Raw genomic sequence first — 7,615 nt, 5'->3', positions numbered from 1 at the left:
CACTTGAAGCTCGTTCACCAGTGTCGCAAAGTATCGATACTCCTCCCTATCATTGAAGATGCTTCGAGGATCTTCCCTCAACAAACCCTTCAGTGTTTGGATGAGATTTTAGGAAGTGAACAAGCTAGGGCTTTTGGTTACAGAGAAAGTATGTTGAAAAACTTCTAGAGTAAGGTGTGTATTTATAATCAAACTCACACTTGGGAATAGTAACAGAACAGACGCGCAATAATTATCTTCTCTTATCACGAGGATCAAGAAACGTGGTGCACTTATCACTACGTGCCAAGTGGCATTAAAATCACGCTACCATCGAGGGAGTAAATTTTTAGAATACCAAACGATAAGGGACTTGCCTTTAAGGCTAGAATAGCGGAAGGCCAAAGGTTGAAATGGCAGAACCTGATGACAAGCACCACGCCGCTCCCAAAGGGTCTGAAGCGTTGCTCGCCAATTAGGCCACATCCATGATAAGGAGGAAAGCCCATTATCGTAAAGCCTGTAATATACTTGGACTTAGTCGTATGAGCTGATCCAGAGTAGTAGATAGGGCCAGATTGCCTCGTAGCCACTTTTCCCTGTTATTCAGGACACGTGCCAAGATATTTTTCCCCCATCCAGGGCGGGCGTAACCGTTTCACCAAGGGAGCCTATCTCGCATGTTTGGTTGAGAATGGCCTATATATAGAGAAACCTAATTGCATGAGAGATCATCATATTTTTACTATATCGCTAACTCTAAGACTTAGACTCACAACATCTTTGACTAAGTAAATTCATCACAAAGTTTGTAAGAACAGTCCCTTATGTTATTGTATACAACATAAGTTCGTCCTTTTCGTCAAATTTTAAGTTAATTTCTTCTAAAATTTTCACATAGTATCCTCCTAACTTGTCCGTGTACGTAAATATATTAGCCATATTAACAATATAAACAAAAATTTGACTAAAAAGACCAACTTAAAACAGTTTAAACTTAAAAGAATAAATTAAAATATAAAATAAACATACTAGATCAAGTATACAATTAAGCCAAAAAAATTCTAACTCCGCCACTACATACATACTGGTTTGTTAAAAAAATCCTAAAATTTGTAAAACAAAGAACTAAAATATCAAAAAAAAAAATTAAAAAAAAAAATTGGAGCAAATGTGGATTGAAATATATTTTCAATGAGTTTAATTGTTGTGCATCGTCGGTGTAAATTTTTTTTACACATATATCCAATAACATGTTGCCACATCATTTAATGAATGTGACACGTCATGTGTTTTTAATTACCATACATGATGCATTAGTATATTATTAGACGCATGTGCAAAATAACTTTACACCGACTGTGCATATAAATTAAATTCACTTTTGATTGTTTTTATTAAATTGCGTCAAAAAAAATTGTTTTTATTAAATAAATAAAAAAAAACTAATAAAATCAAAGCTTAGTGGGGCATGACAACATATTTACATGGAGACGGAAACGCGTGTGAGATGTTTTTCCAGACAGTCTACAGATACATATATACGCGTTTGTTCTTTCCGGCTGTAAGATTCTGCCATCACCTCAAAACTGATCTGTCCTCCAACTACCACTTCCTAAGATCTTCACTAATATATTCTTGTTTTTATTTATTTTTGCTTTAAAAGTTGTCATTTTTTAATTCAAAAATGCAAGATTTTTACATTGCCAAAGAGAGGCTGATCTGAAAAAAATGCTTCATAGTATCTTAATCAATTTTTTTTTACAATGGAGGTGAGATCGAACTTAAGATATTTAACATATCGGGTGGGTATTAATGGGTGCAGGTTCTATTGTCATGCCTATTAGTGTATAATAGTTTGTGGAAATGGATTTTTTTAACAAACAAAATGAAATTACGTTAGTTTATTTGCGGGACATTGCATTATATATGTAAGGGGTTGGAGTTCGAACACCGATCATCCCACTTAACCACCTTAAGGGTGAAATTTTTAGTCACTAAGCTATATGACCGGAAAAAAACAAACAAAAGAGTATGAAATAGTTTGTATGAAAAATAAAATTTGAAAATTTGATAACAAGGAATACACCTAAAAAAATGACTAGAGAATACACAGGATATTTTTTTATACGTAAATCAGATATCTTTTGTGCATGAGTGCATATACTAATTCTTCGAGTTTTATGAAACTCAAATAGACGCAAACTCTCCTAAGTATCAACGTTATTGTATTCCCATATAATGATTAAAAATAAGAGTTTGATTAAAACTTGAACGCGATATTGAACAAGTATGGCCTCCACTTTCAAAAGAAAGAAGAAAAAAAATTATTGGCTCCATTTACGCAAAAGTCAAATTTTTGCAGGCCAGAGTGGACGCCACAACAAGAAAGATATACCAACAATTAAGTAACAAAAATATATTCATTACGAAATCTTAAAAGGAGAGTAAATTTTGGTGAACCATTCTATTGTGGGTAATTTCAAAAGGACAATCACTAACTACCAACAATAAGTAAAATAAAACTACGTATAAAAATTTATTCTATGAACTGGTAAAATATTAAATTTTTTTTTTTTTTTTTTTCAATGTAAATGTAAAAATTGGCTAACTAACAAAGAGAGAATGATTTTATCATAAAATAAAAAAGAAAGAATTGTTATAGTTTACTTATTAATTTTAAAAATTGTCACATAAGATTCTTCTTTTTTGAGAACGCATAACGCGCACTAAAATATGTTCTCTCGCGTTACAACTAAAAAAATTTCATACGAAAAAGTTAAAAATTAAACTTCTAACTATTTATTTGATTGCATCAAAAAAACTATTTATTTGATTAGGGGTTCAAATCCATTATAGCTTAAACTAATTTTTTTTCGGTGGAGTAGCTTAAACTAATTTATTGCTGGTAATTTGTATAATTTTTATATTAAAATAAATGAAATATCTTATCATAAACTAATCAAGTTTCAACTTGGGTGCAGCATTTAAGTTATTGTTTTTTATTATTATTTTGTTTCTACAATTTTCTCTCTCATTTCCTTCTTCTTCAACAATCTCTCTCTCTCTCTCTCTCTCTCTAAATCAAACCCTACATACACGGGATCGCTCCGCTTTGACTCACCGAGTTTCTTACTTTTTCAGCTCATCTTTATTCCCATGGCTTGAGGTAAAATTCCCATCTTTTTCAGCTCATCTTCACCTTGAGATTCCCACACCATTCTTTGTTCAACAATCTCCTGTTAACTCTAAATCTAGTTCATCATTTTCCTTCATTGAATTTTGCTGATTTTGGAAACTCTTGTTCCAATTTGATCATAACCTCACTTTACTTTTCTGATCTGGGTCTTGTAAAAATCAGATCTTTTTATCAAATTTAAGGTCTTTCTTTGTTTTGCAATTCTGGGTCTGTTTAGATTTATAGTAATTTCAATCCCATCAAATTGAAGTGTTTGTAAGCAAGAAATAAACAAAACAAGGTTTTTGGTCTTGTTTTGTGTCATGATGAGGAACAAGAATAGATACTTTGTTTTTGTTCCATTGTTTTTGTGCTTGGTGTTAGCTATTGAACTTGTTCTAGCACAAGATTTTAAGCCTACCGATAAAATCTTATTGAATTGTGGTGGCCCTGCTGTTAGTACTGATCCTGATGGCCGTGAATGGACTACTGATAATGGTTCCAAGTTTGGTTCCTCAACTGGTAAATCAACCACATCACAGGCTGCAACTCAAGATCCTGCAGTGCCTCAGGTTCCATATATGTCGGCACGGATTTTCCAATCGCCTTATACATATAGTTTTCCGGTGGCTTCGGGTTGGAAGTTCCTCCGGTTGTACTTTTATCCGGCTTCTTATTCCGGGCTTAATATATCTGATGCACGGTTTGGTGTGACAGCGCAATCCTACACTGTGCTTAGGAATTTCAGTGTTTTAGAGACCAGTTTGGGTTTGAATTATGACTACATTGTGAAGGAATACTCTATCCATGTTGATGAGGGAACCTTGAATGTGACTTTTACTCCATCTACTAGTGCATCTAAAGCCTATGCATTTGTTAATGGGATTGAAGTTGTGTCCATGCCGGATATTTATACTTCTACCGATGGAACCACCATGATTGTTGATACAAATACTCCCTTCACCATTGACAACAGCACTGCACTTGAGAATGTTTATAGGGTAAATGTGGGTGGGAATGATATCTCGCCGTCCCATGATACTGGCATGTTTAGGTCATGGACCGATGATGTGCGTTACATCTTTGGGGCCGCATTTGGAGTTACCGAGACTGCTGATCCAGAAGTTAAGTTTGAGTATCCTCCGGGCACACCGTCTTATATAGCTCCGAAAGATGTCTACTTGACGGCCAGATCAATGGGCCCGAATGCCAATATCAGCTTGAATTTCAACTTGACTTGGATTTTCTCAATTGATTCTGGGTTTTCCTATCTTGTGAGACTTCATTTTTGTGAGGGCACGACGACTATAACCAAGATTAATCAAAGAGTATTTGATATATACCTCGGCAATCAAACCGCTCAGGATGGAGCTGATGTTATTGGCTGGGCAGATAAATTTAACCTTCCACATTCAAACGGTGTTCCGGTGCATCAAGATTATGTTGTATTTGTTCCCAGTGGCCCACCGCGGCAGGACCTGTGGCTTGCACTGCATCCAGATACAGCTTCTAAGTCCAATTACTACGACGCAATCTTGAATGGCGTAGAGATATTCAAAATCAGTGATAGTAAAGGTAATCTGGCAGGGACAAACCCTCCTCCTCTGCCGATGCAAGACTTAATTGACGTGTCATTGGCTAGGAAATCTAGTCATGGTAAATCTAAGAGTCATACAGGAATTATTGCTGGAGGTGTTGCTGGAGGAGTTGTTTTACTACTTTTGATTGGACTATTTGCTTTTGGTACATCTCGTCGCCGTAGGAATGGAAAAGACTCTAGTACAAGTGAAGGGCCGTCTGGCTGGCTTCCACTTTCTCTTTATGGTAATTCACACTCTGCAGCTTCTGGCAAGACCAACACGACTGGAAGTTACACATCCACTCTTCCGTCAAACCTTTGTCGTCATTTCTCATTTGCTGAAATCAAGGCTGCTACAAACAACTTTGACGAGGCTTTGATTCTTGGTGTGGGAGGATTTGGCAAGGTTTACAAAGGAGAAATTGACGGTGGATCAACCAAAGTTGCAATTAAACGTGGTAATCCACTCTCCGAGCAGGGTGTACACGAATTCCAAACTGAAATTGAGATGCTCTCCAAACTTCGTCACCGTCACCTTGTTTCACTGATTGGATACTGTGAAGAGAACACTGAAATGATCCTTGTCTATGATCATATGGCATATGGAACACTCAGAGAGCATCTATACAAGACTCAGAAACCTCCACTTCCATGGAAGCAAAGGCTCGAGATATGCATTGGAGCTGCTCGTGGTTTACACTATCTTCACACCGGCGCTAAGCATACTATCATCCACCGAGACGTGAAGACAACAAACATTTTACTAGATGAGAAATGGGTGGCCAAGGTTTCTGATTTCGGATTGTCTAAAACAGGTCCTACATTGGATAATACTCATGTAAGTACTGTGGTAAAGGGTAGTTTTGGTTACTTGGATCCAGAATACTTCAGGAGGCAGCAACTGACCGACAAATCCGATGTGTACTCATTTGGTGTGGTTCTATTCGAGATACTGTGCGCTCGTCCGGCTTTGAACCCAACACTTGCTAAGGAGCAGGTAAGTCTAGCTGAATGGGCAGCTCATTGCTACAAAAAAGGCATTCTTGACCAAATCACGGATCCTTATCTGAAGGGCAAGATAGCTCCAGAATGTTTTAAGAAGTTTGCTGAGACTGCAATGAAGTGTGTGAACGACCAAGGCATTGAAAGGCCATCCATGGGTGATGTCTTGTGGAACTTGGAATTTGCTTTGCAGCTGCAAGAAAGTGCAGAGGAGAGTGGCAACGGTTTTGGTGGAATATGCGGTGAAGAGGAGCCGTTGTTTGTAGATTCAAAAGGAAAGAAGGAGTTGGATGCAGGTTATGACGGTAATGTGACGGACTCTAAAAGCAGTGGCATGTCTATGAGCATTGGAGGAAGAAGCTGGCTAGTGAAGACTCTGATGGGTTAACTCCTAGTGCTGTTTTTTCACAGATCATGAATCCAAAAGGACGTTAAGGTTCATCAGAATTCCTTACAAGGTCAAATATTCAAGTTGGGTAGTGCAATTTGATTTAAGCAAATCTGAACTTTACTTGTTAATTTTCCTAATATTATTATTACTATTACTACTACTATAGTAAAATTATTCGTTTTGTAATATTGTTTCTGATTCATTATTATGAGTATCTAAGTTGTAATATCTGGACATAGAAGATTGAAGAGCAAATGTTTTACATAAGAGATTGTTGTGATCTTAATCTTTGGAAACTACTACTTCAGATTGAAGGCTTGTCCGGTTTTTCCCACCAACATACGTGGTTAAATTCAATTATTTCATTTTCTCAAATCATATCGATGTGTCAATTTCGTGTCTGATATCGGTGTGTTTGTCGTGTCTGGTATATGTGTTTGCTTCATAGTTTGGAAAGTGAACCCTAGGTTTACTCTATGATTGAAAAGACTTACAAGACAATGGTTATGAGGGATTTGGATTCTCCCCATTGAACATTCTCTCAATTTTTCTTCATTTTTAATCTCTACGACTGAAACACACCATCCATTGTTGGTTGGTTGAGTTTACACTTGTCAACAATTGAGAGATCCCAATGGAGAGTATCCAAATTCGGTTATGAGTGCCACACTCCCTTTTTTAGGAACTAATGGAATTTATCCATTTCTTTTTGATTAAGGTTACATCTACTTTCTTAGATTAATAAACTGAATTGTTTTTTATTTATCATACCATTTTTATTTCTTTAGTAGAAAAGAAACTATGCCTCATACTCATGCAATGAGCTGGATATCTGGATTCTTGATTATCGGCAGCACTCTTGCATGATTAAATGACATTCCACAAATCCGGATTATGTAATGTAGGTCGGAGAGAGATGACTGTACTACAATCATATATGAACCGTTGGATTATGATCAAACGGTTTAGATTTTTAACTTAAATTTTATTTTATTTTTAAAAACAGTTAAAATCTAATCTTAAAATTCGAATCGTTCGATATTAATAGGATAAGTTCAGATTTTTAACTTAAATTTTTATTTTATATTTAAAAACAGTTAAAATCTAATCTTAAAATTTGAATCGTTCGATATTAATTGGATATCCTGATTGTATGTAGTGTTACCGCATATAATCCAATTACTTTAAGGAAGTAGTATATGCTTCACATTTTTTTTTTAAAAAAAAAAAAAGAAGAAGAAAAAGAAAGGTATATGCTTCATTTAAGCACATCTTAAGCAATTTATTTTATTATTGATATAGATATATAATAACAATCATAAATAATTTGAAGGGTGGAATATTTAGTATTAGATTATTAATAATATATACAGGATATGACATATGAAGATTGAGGATAAGCACTCAGCAGGACGTGTGGAGGTGTTTTAGAGGGAGAGCTTTCTTTCCTCAACTTTCATGTATATAGGTTGTCAACAGGTAGACA

The 7,615-nt window shown here is 35.7% G+C and overlaps 1 pseudogene; it reads left to right on the top strand.

Moving 5' to 3' along the window:
• The first annotated feature begins 3,000 nt into the window (after window positions 1-3,000).
• LOC123888589 lies at window positions 3,001-6,398 on the top strand (annotated as a pseudogene).
• Window positions 6,399-7,615: the final 1,217 nt, after the last annotated feature.

This window comes from Trifolium pratense, linkage group LG6 (genome assembly GCF_020283565.1).
Source record: "Trifolium pratense cultivar HEN17-A07 linkage group LG6, ARS_RC_1.1, whole genome shotgun sequence".
In the NCBI taxonomy this organism is placed as follows: Eukaryota; Viridiplantae; Streptophyta; class Magnoliopsida; order Fabales; family Fabaceae; genus Trifolium; species Trifolium pratense.
Note: the sequence above shows the minus strand (reverse complement) of the source record. Positions and strands in the feature narration are given on the sequence as shown.